Source organism: Psittacula echo (assembly GCF_963264785.1).
Source record: "Psittacula echo genome assembly, chromosome: 5".
NCBI lineage: Eukaryota > Metazoa > Chordata > Aves > Psittaciformes > Psittacidae > Psittacula > Psittacula echo.
Window position 1 is genome coordinate 56,398,633 of NC_137739.1, and position 21,596 is coordinate 56,420,228.

The window sequence follows — 21,596 nt, forward strand, 5'->3', positions numbered from 1 at the left end:
ATGTATTCTGGAATTCAGATTTGAATTTCCAGGGGCTTAATACGCCTTCTGTAAGATTTTTCAGGGCGAAAAGTCCCACTGCCTTTGCATTTTTATTGATAAAGAGATATCACATCAGTGTCTGGAAAAAATATTATTTAATTATTGGCATGGATGGCACTAAATCAAACTGAGCAGTCAGTAATCTGGGTAGCCATAAACTTACTCTTCTTCTTAGTATCTTCATAAGAAATATGTAATCTCTTTTCTCAGCTAAATCGTTCCCTGCTGAAAATAAAATGTGGCTTCTCGATAGGGACAGACAGCTTTCCACCAGCTACTGCTTAGAAGTTTTGTCTGCCTGTAGGCAGGAGACAGGATAAAATAGGGTAAATGGTAAAGTATTCCCCTGTGTGTCTTGGACAAACGTCGGTAAGAGTAAGTCTAGAAAGTGAATGCAGGTTGAAACACACAGTGGGCTGGAAAAATCTTTTGGTTTATCTGATGTTCATGTGAATGAGTTTTGTATGTCTTTGTGCTTATGCTTGGGAACCTAAATTTCTTGATAGCATTTTCATTTAATATCTTCTGTCTTCAGAACTCAGTGACAGCAACATAAACTTATCAGGAAGTATAATCCATCTTATCCAATACACTTCTGAGCCTGAAGCTGAAAGTCACCATGCTGATAGACAACAAAAATAAGTCTTTTGAGAATTCAAGGCTACATTATTTTATAATTGCAATTGGCCTGTAGTTCTTTATGAAGTGTAACCTTGTCACATAATATAGGGTGAGTTCTGGCCTGTACCAGCTAATATTTACTTCTGTGTTTAGGGTTAGCTACAGTGCACTCACAGACTTATCACATTGTGTAAATGATGTCAAACTTGGACACAATTAGGTGCAGTATTAATTGGATCATCTCTGGTGTCTCATATCTGATCCTCTATCAGATCCACAACACTTAATAAATAAATTAGGGGGGTAAATTTGCAGAGAGAATCTTTTTGATAATCATATGTAATAGAACATAACTCCCTAAGCTTCTTAGGGATCGTTATCTGTCTGTCCCAAGATCAGCCTTCTGATGTTTAAAAATCTTTAGATACTGCTTTACTTATAAACTGTGTTGACAGTGCTGAAGGATTTCTTTACACTAACACAGCAGCCTTGAGAAATGATAAGCTACTTAAGGAATGTTATAAACAATATCTATGAGCTTGGTATTTCAGGTGCATTTCTGGACAACTCTAAATATGAAAGAACATGCAATTTTAAAAAGGTCTATAAAATTTTTTACTACAGCGATTTTGCTATATTAATACTTCTCTCCTCCTTAATGTCATAAACTTTAATATTCATGTAGACTCTTTCTTCATATTTCATTAATACACTGTGTATTTGTACAATAAAAGCATTCTGCAAACTCAATCACAATAAACACAGTAGTATAGGGAAAAAAATTCCAGCAAGCCATAACACAGCTGTATTAATGTGGTTAGCCTGACTAACAAGGGTGTGCTTTCATTTGCTACAATGGTGAAGGGAGTCACCAGATTGGTACTGTGGGATAATCTGGCATCCACTAGAATCCACCAAAATGGCGGTTGTTGAAACTTCATACAAAGAACTTACAAAGCCTTTGCTGTCTTATTTTATCTATCCTTTTTTGTGTTTGTGTTTGGTTTTGGTGATTTTTTGGGGTTTTTTTTTTTTTTGTTCTTTTTAATGAATGCATTAATGGAAAAATCAGGCTAGCCACAGTACTGCGAAGTGAAATATAAAACACATGGCTGATGTGTAGACAGGAAAGAATCTGCTCTTCTTAGCTGGCTAATCCTGAGCTGTTTTTAACAGCAAGAAAGGCACTGAGGACCTGTAATGGCAGCCCATGGGATTTCTGCAGCAGACAGAGGTTAAATGCTGAACGCTGAACAAAGTCCCAGGGCGGCATCTACCTAGCCTGGCCCTCTAGCTTGCGTATTTTATCTTCTGTTCCAGACTCCAGTATGCTCCTGGGCCTGTTAAGTAATTGATGCATTTTATTCCTGAGGCTGCTGCCTGTGGAGAGCAATCTGATGATCTAGATCAGCCTTCAAACTCCCTGTATACTTTCAGGAAATCTGGGATGAAAAGTTCTAAGAAGTTTTTCATTACTATTCCAATTTTGATATGTATTATTTGCATTTATATGATCATAAAAATCCTCCCAAGTACAGAACCTGCATAAAAATGAATTAGTGTTAAAAGAACAGTTTTTTGCAAATGTAGCAACAGCACAAGTATACTCACATTTTCTGGTTCAGGCTCTACAGCTCTGCACCCACCCAGAATACATCTCATTTTGAGTGTGCCAAGTGATGGTTCTGACAGAGGCATCATTTAACAGTCGTTGAAAAAACCTTCAGTTGAACTGTTCTATACTTAAATTGGACAGTTTTATTCCAATATTTAATTCATAATTGTTCCCAGAACAAGGATGTGAAATTCCTCTGTTCATTCTTTGAGACTCTGTAGACTCTGATTTAAGGGAACTAAAAATAGAATACAAAATAATATGAAATTTCTTTTTTTCTTTCTAGAAAATAGAAATAGAAATTAAGAAGAAAGAAGAATAAGCTAAGGGTAAGCAATTTTTAGAGTTAAAATTTTACATGGTTTTTCTCAGATGTAACTCACAAGCCCATGCTTAGATAAAGCCAAGGATATTCTGAAGTATGTAAAAACAATGACCTCAAATCCCTAAATTTCTTTTTGGTTGTATTTGGAAATACATTTGTGCCAAGTGTTTCAGAGAGGAGTTTATAGTCTGTGCTATAAACACCCTCATATGCTATACATCTAGGGTGGCCTTTTAGCACAGAAAAAGTTGACTAGCACAAGAAGCATTGTAATTCAGTGATCTAAACCCAGACCCGCTTTATTTTGCCCAGATGTCTCACATTCTCCACTTTCCCTCTTTCTGTTTTTGTCAAATCACTCCAGCTTACTATTGTCATCTCTAATACTGCTTGAGTATTGCAAAGGGACCTGAGCAAGCAAGGCTACAAATAGACATCCATATACTTGGCTTTGGGTATATGCCCATATACCTCAAGCAAAAAAAGTTTGCTCAAATGTAATTATTTGGCATACATTATTTTTACTAGTTTTCTTTTCATTGTCAAGTTGGCCTTGTGTGCAGTAAGAAACCATTCATATATTTTCTTGGGAAAGAAGCAGCATGAGGTGTTGATCTTGAAATCTCTGCCTCTCGGACAGTGATACGTTTAACAATCATATCACTGTCAAAGAGTGATACTGTTAAACATCACAGACAGTTCTTCCATATTAGAACCTGATCAAACTATTATCACAAAGCCTGTGCAGGTGAGATGAACTTTTGGTAGTGAGGCATGTGCTGCACCTTCAGCTCTGGTGTTTACGTATCGTGCCTGACCAGCATCCATGTACTACTCTTTCTTCCAGCTGTTATACATTTTGATCTTAATACATACTTTCAAACTGCAAAACCAAGCCCCATTTATAAAACTGTCAAGAGCAAGAAGTGCGTTTCTTTGTTTCTAAGATGCTCCAAAGATGACAGCAGCTACTTGCTGCAGATTAAGAGGATTTTTTTTTTTTTTGGCACAGCATAGTGATAAAAATTACTTTGGCTTCATTTTTTCCCTTAAAAAAACCCCCAAAAACCAAAAGCAAAAACCAACAACACAAAATATCTTATGCTTGTGATGGAAAATTAAATCAGTATGAAGCACAAACTACACATCAGTGTGTAGTACACACAAGGAAAAAGCTGTGTAATCATGTCAGCTGAGGATGATACAAATCCTTAGACCTTAACAATAGGAGATGATAAGAATATATGTATGAGATATACACTTTGTGCATCAAAGGACACAGAATCAAGTCATATGTGGCCACCACACCAGTAAACTCCATCTCTGAATATTTCTGTTTTGTTTTATTGTGAAAACTTGCTCTACTGCTGAGGTAACTGAGAACTCAATATTATACCAGACATCCTCTAAAGCTCACCGAATACAGGCACAGGTAGGCCACAGGCTATTGATAAATTGAAAAATGCATGAGGATGGCATCATTGTATTTACCTTTGGAGTATTAGACCAATGTTAAAATATTTTCTTCTGAGTTTTCTACTTTCCAAGCTAAATTACCCAATCAGTGTGGACAAAACCAGAGTTTGGATAGGTTTCTATTATTATTGAAAAATCAGATTTTTTTTTTTTTTTTTTTTTTTTTTTTTAACAGTAGAAGATTTTAGGACTAAGGGTCTGAATATAATCTTGTCAAAGTCTCTACTGACTTCAGGACTGAAACAGCAGTTAGGGTCCTTTTACTGACCTGATCTTTCAGGGAAAATACTTCTGTAAAGACAATAAAATAGTTTTTTACACTTCATTTCTAAAAACTCTGTAGAAATATCTTCTAATCCTAGAAACACATGCAAACTTTTCTCTGGCTCTGCTTTGACTTTTACACCCTTTTTAGTTTTATGACTATTTTAGCACTTTAGATGAGTTTAGTCCAAGTGCCAAAACTCGTAATTAATTACTGGCATATGACCCAGTACTGCTTGCCTGCAATTTAGGTATATTCAAAGGAAGTGACACTAACTCCTTCTTTAGACAGCAAAAGAGAAAGAGCAATATCAGTCTTTTTCTTCCCAGACTCCAAGTGGGTTTTGGAAAATATATTTTATTATATGCATAGTATTTTATATACGAGAATTCACCTGTAAATTAAGTTGAAGCCATGTTCAGTGTCAAAATGATAAACCAACTAATTCTAATGTCTTTGCAGGATTTAAATTCTTTTCCCTTCTTTGTTTGTTCTTGTTCATTTGGTCTTTCGCCTGGATAAGAAATAATTACTGTAAACCAAGAAGTGTTATTAATCCCTTCTAATGACATTAGAATTAGAGCACAGGGGAGCTAAATAACTCCTTATGACATGGATATGGGCTTCACACCTCCTAAAAATAATCACCTAAATGTCCTCTATAGTTAATAGGTATCTTCAGAGGGCAGTTCATTCTATTTTAGGAAGACGTGTATCTGCTGCCACAGGTACCTTCTTCTTTCTATTGAGTACTAAGACTTTTGGCAGCTCTCTTAGAGGAGAGGTTTGCTTTCGGATAGTAAAATGAGGTGATGTGAGATACACTGTTAGTCTTCAGCAGCGATGGGAGTAGAATCTGGGAATACTGGAAGTACAGTGTCTGTATGAGCCACTAAACCATTCTTCCCATCTAAAACATCATATCTGTTTTATTTTTCATGAGATCCATATATTTCATACTGATTAATTGATGATCTGTATCCTGGACAATTCAGAAAGCTAGTTTTTGTGATTTAGTAGTTACAGAATTGAATTAACTGAGCAAAAATATGTGAAGAAGGAAGCCATTCATAATATATGGATCAGTGCTGTTCAAAAAAATTCAGCTGTCCCTCCAAAAGGCAAAATGCTGCAGTTTCCCTTTTTATTAAAGCAACTTTGTGACTGATTGAGGACTAGCCATTATGTAAACAACAAGTCATTATTTTTCTCTTCTACAGAAATAATTAGTAGCAAAGAATCTGAATGTAATACCAATAATACCCTTATGTGAAGTCTGTCCTTTGCAAGACCTGCCTGTATCTAAACAACACAACAAGACATAAATGTATGATTTTTGCAAGATTTTGTGTTCATGCCCTCAAACATATCTGTGTCCTACCTCATTGGTGATTTATTTAGTTCAGTTTCAGTCTAAATACAGCTTATATTCCAGTTGTGGTTTTGATACAGTATTCATTGGAATTATAATGTTTGATGAGCTTGGATTTTTTATAGTTATTTGGCTAAACCATCTTTCAGAGGCTAATTAGTTGCATATACATAAATATTTATTTTGAAATGCCAAATTGTTTGTTATTTTCACTTTTTTTTTTTTTTTTTTTTTATTAGAGAAATATCTGTTATTAGAATCTCTCTCCTATGGTACTTCAGCTTTCCTAACATTAATATGGTTTGCCTCTTTTACCTTCACTTTTCATAAACAATTCCTTTTGAGCATCAATAAGTTAAATCTGCCTGGGATGATCATGATAGCAAGTATGACATTCATGAAGTTTATTAGAGAAAAGCAGCTCAAAGATTGTTTTTTAGGATTTCCTGGAAGCTTATTTGTATTTTGTATCCTTCATTATCTTGTAAGTAGGTATTCTTACTAGAATCAATATCTCTCTTATGTCATCCTTCCAACACTTTTACTCAGAAACATGCGAAAATATATTATTATTTGAGCTTTCCCAGCACACTATAGTCCCCATGTTTACATCTCATTTCTCCCTGTCTTCTTTCTTCTTCACTTTCTCAGTCAGGCAAATAAAAGCCTTTTAAAATGCAAATAATGATATTTAAAATAATAGATTCTTTTGTGCAAGAGAAATGTAAAGCCTGAAAGAAAACTGCAATCCACAACTTTGGAATCTCTCTCTGTAGGAGCCTGTTGTTGATATAAGCCATGGTTGCATAGAAATGGGAGCAGGAAAGCAGCAAAATGTTCCATTTATTTCCATCTGTTGTTTTCTGGACTGATGAAGATAAGTAACACCTAGATTCAGCTGACTATGTCTATATTCAATGTTATTAAGCTCTGTGTTTTGTGTTACTTCTCTAAGCATCATGCACCTGGCATTTTTACTTAGCAGGTAAAGTGGCTATCACAGGTAAAATTTGCAAAGTACTTTGGAATTTCTTTAGAGCAAGAACACCTTAAACCTGTAAACCAGTTTATTTTGGAGCCTGCACACTGATCAGTGCTTTAATGAGATCACTTGTTTGAAAATCTTACTGCATTTTGCCCAGTCTCCTTGTGAAAATAAACTTTGAGTTTTGTGACAGAATCTCAAGTCAGTAAGAGCTCTGAAGTGAATGTTTTCCTTAGTATGAGAACACCAGAAACAACAGACAGACAGAGTTTCAGCCTCTAAACTTGCGTTTTGGTAAACACAAACCAGTGAACTAGAACACAGTGATTCTTGGAAGAAGAAAAAAATCTCAGGTCTGTGGTTTGAGACTGACATACAGAAAAGATCTGAGAATCAATCTTTCCCCTCCTGTCTGTGCCATTGTCATGTGGCCCTTTTTCTTTCTATCTTGACCTTGCTTCACATACTTTCAGTATCTTCCCAGCTGTGAAGGGAAACTCTCTTTTCCAGGTTACTTTCTGTGCTTCCTGGTCTTAGGAGGCTTCTAGTCCCAGTAAGGCTGCTGGCTGTATGTCTCCTCTTTCCACTCCATCTGTCATCCCTACCTGATCACTTGGACCAGGTGGAGGAGAAGTCCCAGGGAAGCCCTTATACAATGTAAAGCAGCCCAAGACAGGAGAAACTTCTCTGCAACCTCACAAAAAAACCTTGTTTTAATACACAATTGGCTGGGAATGAAACAGCGAGACATATAATACCCTTTAATTCCTTGTAATTTCTTTTCAAGTTCCAAAATTCACTCTTTTTGACAACAGGTATGCTTTCATCTTGATATCGATCTTTAGCCTTGATATAGCAAACCTCAGTAACAAATTATTTCTTTTTTGTCATGAAAAAATTACTCTTTGTATGATCTTTAATGCTAATCTTTTCATGATGTTGATGCTAGAGTACCAAGAGGTTTGTACATTGACTTTATTATGATGGATGTGTTACTAAGATGGATGTGTTACTAAATCTAAATGACGTAGATTTCCCAATCACATAAAGAAGTAGAGCTTAGAAAATTTCCAAAGATCCATATTGTGTCTAGACCAAACATAGTAATAAAAACCCACAGAGAATAAAAATTAACCTGAGTGGAGTTCAATTTGCAGTAAACACAAATTAAATTGGGACAAATCACTACAGTTAAAAATATTGAAGGAAAGAGCATAAACTTCAGTTTTCAATTACTTTTTCTGCAGCCTACAGTTGAAGTCCACTTTACAGTAGGAAAATGAACTACAGCTGGTGATCGCTTTGGTGTGAATAAATAAGGAATGCAAAAAGACTGAAATGGTAATGTGGGTTTATACTCTCTGCCAGAGGCGAGGAAGGAACTCCTTTGAGACACAGGATACATAACTCAGCTCTGAATTTGTTTTAAGGCACTAGAAACTGAACACAGTGATAAGCTAAAATGAGAAACATACTTTTTTCAGAATTATTATCTGCTGATTGTCTGACTGGTGCATTTAATTTGCTTGTTTAGGGTTAGCACACAACTTTCTCCAAGGTCAGGCTGGTTGGCATGATTTAAGTAAATTTTTTTGCTTTTCTCTATAGTGCTGTTGGTTTCCTAAAGACATTTCAGAAGCTGACTCAGGACCAATGCCGTATAAAAATATAGGCTGTCTTTGTATTTTCTCCTCATTGCATGATTGTAGCTTTTGGAACTCTTACTATAATTCTTCATTTTGTTACAGGAAGAGTGGAAGTATGTTCTGGGGTTATGGACAGCAAGTACTTGTGGATCCCTGAAGACTGCTTTCTTTTTAGGTGGTGCTTACTTCGATAATTTCATACTTACATACTTACTGTTCATAGCATTCTCTAGTGATTGACAATATTTCTTCTGTGAATGAAGAGCTACCTGGCAGTCATCAGGCTTTGAGAGGAGGTATTTTCAAAGGGTTGTTGATCTTCAGTTGGCCACTGTTTTCCCCAGACATGTCTGATATGTGGATGCCTTCAACAGCAAATGGCATAAGGCCTGTTGATATAACTGGAATGCTCAATTTCCCCGTTTTAAACTCTAAGACCTGTAAGTACTTTCCTCAAGATTTGACAAATGCAATTCTCTGTCCTTTTCTGAGTTGGTGTCTTTAGTATTTATTTTGCCTCTTAAGCTGCACTATCACAATATTTGAAATATCATTCATTGAAATACAAGTAGGATTTTTCTATACCAGAAGAATCATAGATATTTTTAAATATTCAAAGTATAATTTGCTTTCACTTCATTTGAAATATTTGCATTTCAAAGACATGAAAAATCTGATTCTGACCTAGAGTGACTACGAACATGAGTCTCATTGGTAAGTCTCTATAGATCAATACACTTCCCTATTTGTAGTGCCTGAGCCAGATCTGAGTACGGTGGCACCTGTACATGTTTGCAGGGAGACTTTGAGGAGTCCTGTGATCAGAACAGTTGCTTTATTGTGCCAGAGTTAGATAGCACTGCCAACTCTATGCTCTCCTGATGTAATTCAGTACCAGAGCTAGGCTGTCTGATGGTGGCTGCAGAACCCAGCCTGTAGTGTGCTTTGGCTTTTCAATGGAATGTGCATTTCTCAAGAAATTTTCAGGGTGCACCCAACAGCAACTCTTTCTAAGCCTCAACCTCCTTCTCACACAGCATTTTTGTTCTCATGTTTTACTGCATTTATTAGCAGTCTATTACTGCTTTTAAAGGAATTTGTGGATAGGCAAAACTCCTTCATTTCCTGATTTTGATTATCCAATAAAACTGCGTTTGAATCTCAGTTTGGTCTAATCACTGAATTATGCAACCAATTGATATAAAGCTTATTCTTGTAACAGCACATGCATTTAATGAGACAGAATCAAGACATGTGAAACTAACATGCATGAGAAGATCATGGGCTTAAGCATGCACTTGGAATGAGTAGAGTCCCTGCTGTATTCACTACACGTATCAATGAGCTTCATCACTTAGAAAAAGAAAAGCCAAGTCCTTCAAGCATGGAGAAAGGCAAAAGGGTCTTTTTCAAATGGCTTTCTTGACTGCCTTCCTACAGCTAGTTGACTGCAAAGGACAGAGGAAATGACCTTGGTTCTCCTTGGTAAATAGTAGTATGAGAAATCTGTACTTACAAAGAGCAAATCTAAGTGTCTGATAAGAACATTTTCCTTTCGGGCTCGATGGCTTTTCAGGGAGCCTGGGAATGCAAAGAAAAGCAGTTTCGGTGGTATTTAGACAAACACCCCCCAAGCCACCAATCAACTGGATGTAAGTCAGAGTGATCCTTTGAGTATCTAGTCAGAACTGTATCTGCCCACCAAGTAATTTGGATATGTGTCAGTTAGAGTGCTACTGAAATCATCCATGAAAGGAGTACAGCATGCAGTCCTCATCATGCCAGCTTGAACCTGCCAATCATGGTTTCTCACCTCCTTTAGGAAAGTACTGGGACTTTCACTGACTTTGATTTTTTTGAGCCAAATTTTCATCTGGTAGAAATCAGAATAGCTTCATTAAAGTCACTGACACAATACCAAGCTCCTTCAGCTGAAAATCTTCCCATAGCTCAGAGTGAGGGCTGTTTAAAGGCTGGGACTGTTACTGTCCTTCACACACAATGGTGAGAACTAGAGTAAAAGTCTGCTGAATGCTCTCTCTTTTAAAACTGCAACTAGGACCAGCCAGTAGCTATTCCTTGCAGATGATGTCTGGAAATATCAAAAGCCTGTTGAAATGAATTAACTTGATTTCAGGCTTAGATTGCCTTTAGTTGAATTTTTGTTGTGCTGACAATAATAAGTTTTTTGAGATGCTCCTGCTTTGCGGTTATTTTAATGATCTCACAGTGCTAAAACATATAAACATTCTCTTACAGTTCTTTCTCTTCTTTTCTAGCCCAAATTTCTCCATCTCCCTCTCTCTTCTTTACTTCCTCAGTGATGATGTATTATAAACCAAAGATGATGAATTGTAACCCAAATCAGCTGCTGTTCACTGATATTTATATAGATCAACTATATATTTAATACATCTATGTTTATTTACATATTTGATTATATATTTGACAGGCATATTATATACTCATTTTTCAGTAACTGGCAGTATGCAAACAGCATGAATGAGTATCATCCTCTCACTATGATTATGGGTTGGAAAGATGGCTCTTGCCTGTATTAGGCAAGTGTCATAAGATCCTCTGGAAATGAGCTCCAGAAGACAGAGACAGCTATTTTTACATTACATTTCACATCATGAGACAGTTTTAATCTCTAAATCTGAAATATCCAAATGACCCTAGGCTGTTCATTTTAGATTAAAGCAGTAATGATCCCTTTTTTATGCAGCAGTGACATTCCATCTTTCATCACAGTGTGCATCACAGCCATAAAGGAGCCACAATAAAAAGTTAAGGAAATTTGTAAAAAGAAACTGGTATTACAAAATAAACACATTTAGTGAAGTGAGATTAGTGTTGACATGAAAGCTCTCATCAACTGTAAGACTAGGTACAGAGAACCAGATTTCATCTGTGGAGTCACCTGCCAGCGACCCTTGATTCCAGCTGGAGACATGGTGTGCAGAATTCAGCATGTGTTCAGTAGTCAAACTGCTGGCACCAGATTGTCAAAAATACCATCTGAAACCTGACAAGTGAGAACATAAGGAGATGCATGCCTGTGCAAATTATACTAAAGCTCTTTGAGATATCACCTGAAAGGTGTGGAAATGTCTACCATTACTCATATGTAGGCCAATACAGTGCCACCTTCCTGTGCTGGACCCACTGAATCTCATCTGGACACTAATGACTGTGGTGTAGCTGCAGCTAATGGTCAGTCACAAATGTATCTTGTCTCCTGGTGTGCCTATCAGCCCACCTCTGTGGACATTCTGGGACATGCTATGCCACCAGCCATGTCTGGGCATGGAGTAGGGGCCAAACAAACAAATTCTATTTTGGTATAGCAAGCATAACTTAATTAAGAACATAATTTTCAATTTCCAGGAAAAAATGAAAAAACAAGGGTTTTGAGGCATTTCTGATTAACAATTTCACCTCATAGTGATAACAAAAATAATAAATGAAATGAAATTACAAAAAAAAAAAAGTATTTTAGAAGAGTTATCCTTCTAGTGAAACCAGTGTTCAGCTGTGATCTGATGCTAGTATCAGCTCTTCACCTGTCTGTCGTTTGGTACTAGAGGAAAAAAGTCATGTTGTTCGTATTTTGGGAGCGAAAACAAAGACTACTGAAATGAAGCAAAGAGCAATCACTGAACTTTTCTAATATGCACATATATGAAAAGTAGCTTATAGGGGAAATTTTTCACCATGGTTTCCAAAGAACTAACGAGCATGAGAATTTAAACAATGAAAAAGAAGCTGCTTTCAACAAATGAATTATTGAATTTGAGTTTTTGCATCAGTACAGATTGCTACAGCCTCATTTTTCACTTATGTTGTGGATGTTTTAGAAGTCCTTATGGCGTTTGCTGTAGAGAGTATTGAGTACCCAGACCTGGTATGAGTTGAAAGATCTCCCCTGAGGTTAGGTTGTCTGGGATTCACTGTCTGCCAGTATACCAATCTGTCTAAGCTTGTAACAAAAGTAATCTGATGCTAAAATTAAATTATCAGATATTATCTTCATCTTTAAGGTTCCTTGTCTCTGAAAAGCTCTGTTTTCTCTAGGAGACTCTGTCAGCTACAGATGAACAAACCTACATCTTCTTTTATTTTTTATGTGATAGAATTCAGTACAACACTGTTATCTGACCTACTTGTCATCACTGGGGGAATGGACTTGCATTAAGGGGCAAGACTCCACAAATCATCTTGCATTACAGCAAGGTCAAAGGGTGCACTTCAGCGGGAAAAGTGTCAAGCTTCTGAGCACAGTAAATGCAAGGTAATTTCAGGTAGCTTTCCTTGTACACTTTGTGCTGTGGTTTTATAACACAGGAAGAATCAGCAGCTAAAACCAGTCTCATTTTCCAAACCTCTCTAATCTAACATTTAGTGATCCTGATTCTTGATAAAAAATTGGTATTTTTGCATATTTCAAAGGGAAATTAGTACAGCTAGTTTGAAGTAGGAGCTGAAATGGAATCTGGTACACTGATTACAATTGTGTGCCTGGAATGCTATAGCTGGTTCTGACGGGATGATGTAGACCGGCTGTACTGAAAGCACGTATGCATTCTGGTGACAGCTGCACAAAGTTTACATGCTTCTTTTACATTACTGAAAAGTAGCTACCTCTACAGCAATTTGTAGCAGCATAACTGTGCACAACAGCTCATGACAGAATGAAAAGTAGTAATTTAAACTGTATGAGCAATTTCAGACAAGAGGACATTACAAATACACTGGCTGGGCATTTACTTAGAGGCTGAATTAATGTCCTTCTTCTCAAAAGCATCATCAACATTTAGTTGACCAAAACTTAGATAAGCCACTAAACTCTATTTGAATCATCACTGCTGCTACTATGCTGGAGGGAAGAATACTCCTTTGAAACAGCCAACATCCCTATCATCCATGTTTGTTCTTTTGTTTTGTTTTTTTTGGGTTTTGTTTGTTTGTTTGTTTGTTTTTGTACAACTGATACTTTCTTTTTCTATATTAACTCTGTGAATTTATGATATTTCAGATTCAGGAAGCTGGGTGAATGTAAATCCTACAGGCTTTGTAGGCAGGATAGCTGGCAATTGCTCTGCTACCAACACTTCTTTATAGACTTCTGTAGATCAGTTCATTGCCAGGCATTTGTTACAGCGGCACTAGGTTTTTAATGTTCAGTAAGAAAATTTTTCAGTACTGGTTTATGTAATGAGCATTTTTAGCAAATTCCAGATACATTTCTTGCCTTTAGCCTTCTGGCTGGTGTGTCCTGTTCTGCCTGGCTCCTTATTTTTTATCCCATGCCTTTAGATTGTTCTTTGCCTTGCCTTTTTCATTACTACCAGGTCCCAGCCTTTTGCTTCCAGACTGTTACTCCTGCTTCTTATCTGTCTTCATTGTTGCTTTGTTGTTGTTGTTGTTGTTGTTGCTGTTGGTTTTGGTTTGTTGGTTTTTTTTTTCCTGGACTTGGTCCATTTTTCTTTCACAAACCCCTTCCTTTTACCACACTGTGAGCTGCAAATGATAGTGATTTCTTGCAATTTATGTGTGAGTTCAGGATGCAGGAAGGGAAATAACTAGGTGCATAGTCTGCACAATAGCTCCAAGTGCAGTCAGGTTCTTCCAAGGCATACATTTTCAGTGTAATGAGGGAGGACTGTCTATTTACAGAAGAGATTATGTCTAAATTGTTCTTTGCACACATGGCTCTGCTCTGCTCACCTGTCCCTCAATGTCTTTCCTCAGCATACTTAAAATATTTTAGCAACCAGCAAGAACATCAGACATGCTCATGAGACAACACCCAGGACACAGTATCAATGGAGCTGTGAAATAAAGAGTTAGAAAAAGCTAATCATATTCTTCTTGCTGCTGAATCTTGTAAATCTGATCTTTTCTTGTATCTAGGAGAACAAACCATAGAATTGTAGGATTTCTGCTGCTCCACAGTAAATCAACCCCTTCACTATCCAACAAACACAAACCCTATAAGCCAACTGTTCAAAAATAACAAGTACAGGTTTATTTCAGGATTCCAGATGTTTTGAAAAACTGTATTTATTTGAATAAGAAGCAATATGTTTTCATATAGATTTTTCTCTCCCATCTATGGTTAGTTCTTCACGGGACATTTTGTCTCATGCAGAAGCATGATAAGTTTGCACACATGGTACAAGATGCCTGGATGCAAGAAAGCCCAGCCCAATGTGCTATTTTATTATAATAAGCTCCTTTAAAAGCACAACTTGATGCTTAGATCTGAGTGGAGACAGATATTTTTCGTTCCTGTAACTGGGTTAAAGACATTAATGGTATAGTATGTTATTGGCTGCTAGTACAAACAAACAGGAAAACCCAGTAGGCTTTGCACTCTTCTGCACTTTTCTTTCAATGGCCTTGGCAGAGGCTCTGTGCAGTGTATGATTTTAAAAAGAATTTATCCTGAACAGTTCATCTCCTTTGGAAAAAAAAGAAACCCAACCAAATTTTAAAGGTACTTTAAAGATAGTATGAGTATTGATATGCTACAGCACTGCAGTGAAATGCAGAAGAAACCTACAGGTACACCTGGTGTTTGCCTCAAGGCTCTAGTTTGGTGATTTCTTCAAGGTAGCTCCCTTCTTTTGGGAATTAATTACAACCTGCTGATCACAGACCCTGCAAGCTGCCACAGGCAGCTTCTCATCCCTTCTGTGACAACAAGCTCTTTTCAACATATTTGCATCTTTTGGTCACCTGCTGCTTAGTTTCATCACCGTGGTAAGCAAAGCAAGTTATAGTCAATGTTTTACAACTTTTCACATGGCTACTTTTCTCTTTTCATCCTTTTGCTTTTTTCTTGTCATAAAAGTATATGAAAGATCCCAGTCTTGTTCTAAAGAGAAGATAAATAGAGATATATTTTGTTTGATTTGATTTGATTTTGCTTGATTTGGTTTCAGTTTGGGTTTTTTGGTTTTGTTTTGTTTTATTTAATTGCATTTCATTTCATTTTATGTCTTAGGTTGAGGTTTATGTTTACAGGAGACTGCAAGAACCTCTAGATGGCCTAAGCAATTGTCTTTCAAAGGTGTTGTATATATTAATGCATGTATTATGTATGCATTCATATTATTTCATTATAATTCTACCAGGTGTGGGAACATTGTGGATAAAGTCCTCAGTGCACTAAGCACAGAGTTCACCGATACTGCTTTTGCACAAATGTATAATTGATTTAAATGAATTGTAACAATTTAATATGAGGCTCATAATCAATTAAAATCTGTAACCTGCAAGAGCTTGCATGGCCTAACACATTCTAAATATTATCAAATTTTCTTGTTCATTTGAACTTGCAATTAATTACTAAATAGAAACATGGTACTATAATTTGTTTCTTTTATCAGTCTACTACAATTTCTGTTAAAATAAGAATGTATGTGAAATACACAACCTGAATTTTAATTGTAAGCTTTTGTACAACATATGGTGTTCTAACTTATTTCCAAGCTTATGTTTATATTCCTGCAAATGATACTACTAGGCAAAAACTTGCATTGCTGTTTTAAAAGCCCTGGCTTAGGTTTTTTTGAATTATTCTTCTGAGTGTATTAGAAAAAACATAGTGACCTTCACTGGCTTCATGGTTGTAAAGTAACTGGATTTATATCACATGATGCCCTGTTTTACTTTGGTAATAGTTTCAATGACTTCTGGAAAAATATTATAATGTTTCACTTGAATTGAAATATTTCTGGATGCAGAACACAAGAACTGAGATATACTTCACTGACATCTGAAAGGGAAAAAAGGCTTTTAGTATAAGGAAGCCAAGTAATAAGGCTGCTTTGTTCTTCTTAGACACACTGATGATAAATATCACAGACTGAATGAAGCACATGATAAGCACAAGCATGATCGAAGTACATGAAACCTCTGATACTTCTGATAGTGTGCTATTATCTACATTTAAAGCCAATTTGAGAAAGATAGAAATGCTTGTGCTATATTAATAGGTGTCTACCGTTTTTGCTTATGTAAAGAGACTTTTAAAATGAAACTAAGAATCCTTAAATCTACAACCCATAAAAAGTGCTGGAAAAGTTTCTAGAGACTCACCTATTTTACCTCCTGTACCTGGCAGGGTCAAATTGTACCGCAGCAGTCTGATAGGAACAGATGGTCAGGCTGGCTTTTTGCCTTTCAGGCAGCACTTTGGTACAGGAGAAAAGAGGGAGCCTGAGAAAGCAATAAATTTTGGGATATGTGTATAGAGAAACCCTTCTCTAAATATCTTTGCCTTTGCTTGCCTTTACTTGCTGCCCTTCCTCTCCTCTCCTCTCCTCGCCTTGCCTCGCCCCACTTCACCTAGCCTCTCCTCTGCATCTCCTCTGCCTCTCCTCTGCCTCTTCTCTCCTTCATTCTTTTTCTTTGGCAAAAGTTAGCCTATAAAACCTGAAATATAGTGAAAAAGAACATATTCACTGGAAAAATAATGAATCGTGAATTTTCATTAAAAATCCCTATTTTTTTATTATGTCTTTTTAAATTACTTGACATTGCTCACATCCTTCTCTTTGTTCTGTGCTCTTTATTCTTCTGTCTCCTCATAAACTGTCATTCCAGCGCTGTGATCACATGTCACAGCTATGTGCCTTTCACATCCGGCTGTGTCTGACATCACTGAGCATTGCTTTAGAGAGCCATTAAGAGCTTCATGTGTTCGTTTCATTGCAAGATTTGGTCCATATGTGGCAGCCTTTACAAGGTAAAGAATGTATCTGCATGTCTAATGTTTATGTTGCTTGAGGCAGTTCAGTGAGTCTGTAAATGAGTGTTTTACTCACTAAAGCATCTGATCTTAAGGGTTAGCATTTTATGCTTTGATATTCAGGAAAACTCCGTATACACTATAAAGGTGCTTCTACTTTCTTAGAAACAAAATCTTTCCTGAAGTGGAATTTGTCATGTAGGAAACAGTGCTTATCAACTGATATAACAGCTGAGAAAAACATGAAGCATCCCCATGACTTAATCATCCATTTAGGGTGAAATCAACATAGCTGAGAATGTAATAATTTTTCCTTCTATGTACTACCTAGATCTGTTCTAGTTTTCTTTTTTTTTCTTTAAAGTGGATTCTCCTGAGTTGTTGCTAAAGAAAGGTGACTCTGTTTTGATTTCTGATTCTTTAAAAACTTTTAATGAGTTTCTTTATTAATCTTAACAATAAATTGGCTAGTCTCATTAGCTTGCTGTGGAAAGATAATGTATCTTTTGCTTTAGGAAGGCAGTAGTCAAGTGTAAAGAAAATGGAATATGTTTCTGCTGCAGAAATTCTTCTAATGTGAGAGACAGGTTCTGAGGTCTCTGTGATTAATAGGCATAATTAGTTTACAAAGGCTCAGAAAAAAGGTTATCTGATTTTGTGATTTACTCTACACCATTGCTGGAGAGAATCAATAAGATAATGATCAGCTTTTGCCTCACTGTTGGTTTGGAGAAAAGGGGCAGAGAAGAATATATTTATAGCTTTTTCTTTTTGGTCGCTATCCATGTGATAACTCAGAATTTAATGTTGGCCTTAGATGCTGCGGAGTGTCTTACTCGCAGTACCTATGACCCATTGATTTTAGAGAAGTAGCTAAAAGTCCATCTTCCAAGGCATATTTTATCACCTGCAGTAAGATGATGCATCATCATCAATCTTGAGGGTCAGTTTCATGATATGTGCAGAAGATATTTAAGCACAAACTATATGTCTGTGTTTCTTCATGAGCCTTTGCAGAATACCAGTATAGCTTTAAATCAACTCTTGAAAAAAGAGTCTACACTGTCCATGACAGTATAGACATCCTGGAACATCTTCCGTGAGCTTTCAAGCAATCTATTGATGAAGGAAGTCATATTCAGACATAAAGCTCAGGATTATCATGCTAAGCACTGGGAATAGGAGAAACAGGTGTGGTAAAATAACTTAATGTATGTAAAGTTAAGGCCAGTGTATGAGACTGAGACATGACTATCTCAGGATATGAAGACTAGAAAGGATCTTCTGGATCACTAAATCAACCTTTTCATGTCCTGGGAACACTATCATGTTTAATGGTTGATAGAGCTGACCTGAGTGCAGTTTGATTTGTGTTTTCATTAGGTTTTGTATGTATTTGATTTGACAAAAAGGCAGCAGTCATTACAGGTCGTGAATTTAAGCCTATTTGATATAGAACTAGCATCTGACATACCTAGGTAGAAAAGAAAAAATTTCTATTAAAAAGGAGACAGTAAAGTTTCACAAGAGAATTCTCAAACAAAATAAAACCTCTACAACTCTGTGAGTGCAGAGATCTGAGAATTATTTTTGGGCCAGCTGGTAAAAAGAGAGGGAAAAGATGTCATATTTAACTCTCTCACCATATTCCAAGTATTCAGAAAATGTTTATGCTTCATGGTAGCTGTAACCTACCCCCGTTTACATAGTGCACGCCATGTTTCTCTACTAAGTCATAAGAGTTTCTTTTTTTTTTTTTTGATACATTCTTATCCAGCTGAGTGCCTTGGGTTTGAATATCTCTAGGATATTTCAACTGTTAAAAGAAGTTCTTTTCTAAACCATGTGATGTGTATGGGAGATATTTATCATACATGTTTACTGCTGCATAACCATGCAGCATAACCATGCATAAACCAGCTCAGAAGGTATTGTAAGCCTTCCAGCTGCTAAAGTCTAACAGCAGAGTCCCTGCGTTTAGACAGCCATATGGTCAGCCATAAGTAATGCCTTATTTAGAGACCTCTCAGATTTGTTTACATTGGATCACTATATGCAGTGCTGGCTAGTATATTTTGAAAATCCTACTCAGAGTCAGACAAATGTCAAAGATCCTTTGGAAAGAAGGCTTTGAAAGCCAAAATCTTCAAGGACAGGACCTTTGTCAGCAGGGGTAAATGTGTCTGCAATAAACTCTTTGCTCAAAGTAAGGTAAAGCTTAAGTATACATATTAAAGAGCTGTATTGTCCACTAATAAAGCACCCCGTGCATGCAGCTGTCATGTGAAACTTTTTTTAACAATCTTGAAGACTGCTCAAAGTATTTTGTAGAACAATTCTTGCAATGGTGAGAAATTTCCCCTGAATAATTCACTTGACAGCTGGAGATGCAGCTGTTAAAAACAGCCCTCTAGGAAGAAAAGAAATTAAAATATGTAGGGAGAAAAATAAGAATAAACCAAGGAAATGGGGAAAATTAAGAGCTTGTTTGAGTGAAAGAAGCGTGTGCAGCGGAAATATGTTAAGGAATGTGCCAGGAAAAGCCACATTTTTCAACATTTTATCATGTGTTTTTTTTCTTCTGTAACTTGTACACATTCAGGAGAGGGGAAGCAAAAAGCAATTTATGCAGCTCGATATCAGATTGCGTTTTCCTGACGAGGTCCATCACCCTCAGAAGCTGTGAGTGTTTGGAAAGGTGGTGATGCTTGCAAATCAGCTAGCAATAGAAGCATCACTGAGCAATCTGATTTCTTTTTAATCAGAAAGGAAACATGATATCAGATTCCATTTAGATCATTTTCATGTTGTTTTTTTTTAAAATACTGCATTACATTAACAAAATGCTACCTGGCTATTATTTATATTTCAGATGACGCCAATGCATTTACAGGCTGTTTTACTGACATTATGGTAATACTTCAGAAATCATACAGTCTTTGTCACTCTGTCATGTCAGGAATTGTACTGTTAAGTAACAATTTTCTATTCCAGAAAACTGTCTGTGAGGCAGAATGTGGTAGGTATATCAAACAGGCCAAGAGATAAAGAGGACTGGGAAAAAAAGTCAATGACAAAAAACCCAGAACTGATTAGGAAAACAAAGCTCTAACAAAGTAGCCCAACAAAATTTTGGTAAATCTCATACCATGATTCATATTCATAAGGACCTGCAGCAAGCAAGTGAAGGGCATTACTTGGGACATATCTTGCATATTAAAATGTAGAATTTTTGATCACAGTAAGAAAATGAGAACCCACAAATTGTTTAAATTTTTAAATAAAAATTTCACACATAGGTGTTTGTAAAGAATTGTGGTGAAAGTCTATTGCTGCTGGAACAGGTATGCTATAGCGTGAAGTCTTTTAATAAAAGATCTGCAGTTTTCTGATTCTGCGGAGTTCAGACACTCTAAAATGGTACCTAAACTTCTAGCAGAGTTTGGAGAGACGGAGGTGATTATATGCTGATAATTCAAAATATTCTTGAGGTATTTTACTTGGAGTCCAGCTTTACTTCTCCACTTCATTATAAAAATATCTCTGCTATGTTAACAGAGGCGCACTGACATACCAGATATAACAAAAGGCAAACTGAGCTTGACTGCATGCAACTACAAAGGTTATATGCACACCAGTTTGTTATATGACCTGTTTGCACTGTACTGCTGCAATTTTCTTTTCTTAGCATGTAGTTGTGATGCATTTTCTTCAAAATAATACTTATTTGAAACTGAACAAAATTAAAATCTCACAAGTCCTTAATTATCTACTCTGGATCTGTGGGCAACCTCGCTGCTCTTCTAGGAAAGGGCACTGATGTATACATGCAGCAGCAGCTCACACAGGTGGTCAGCCTATGATTTAGAGCAGGCTTGTGCTAATCACTGGATGCAATTGGGGCTGAATTAAAAGAGAAATAGCCAAAAGCCTGGCTGTTGAGCCAGGGAAACCAACTAATTCCCCAGCATGTAATTATAATGCCCTGGTTATTTTCACTGAATATCAATATATCGCTCAGGGAAAAGGTGCCCATTGACAGTAATCAGCTTTCCACAGCAGACAAAAGAGCTCCAGGCTCACAATATTGCTCTCTGCCATATGTCTCTCTATCAGCCTTTGTGGAAAGTTTTGTGCAGAGAAAGGACACTATTTCTTCAGCCAAATAATTGTTTGCAGTAGATAGACTCATTGGGGAAAATTGGATATCCAGGTTGCACTGGTGAAACCTAGTCCTGTAATCCTAAAGCTATCATTGATTCCATAGCTTCTGTTACTAAGGCCAAGAAATCACACTGTGTCCAGAAGGCTGAGAAGACTTTCAGCAAGAGTTGAATATCAGACTTTTACCTTTCCAAATAAGATGGAAGAACAAGGGTCTGCTCAATTTGAGTTTTCTCTTTCAGTGAAGGTCATACAGAAGTGCTTCAGTGAAAAGGTCTGTGCGCTCCATTTACTGACAATTGGTTAGGATCCAGCTTTGCCTCT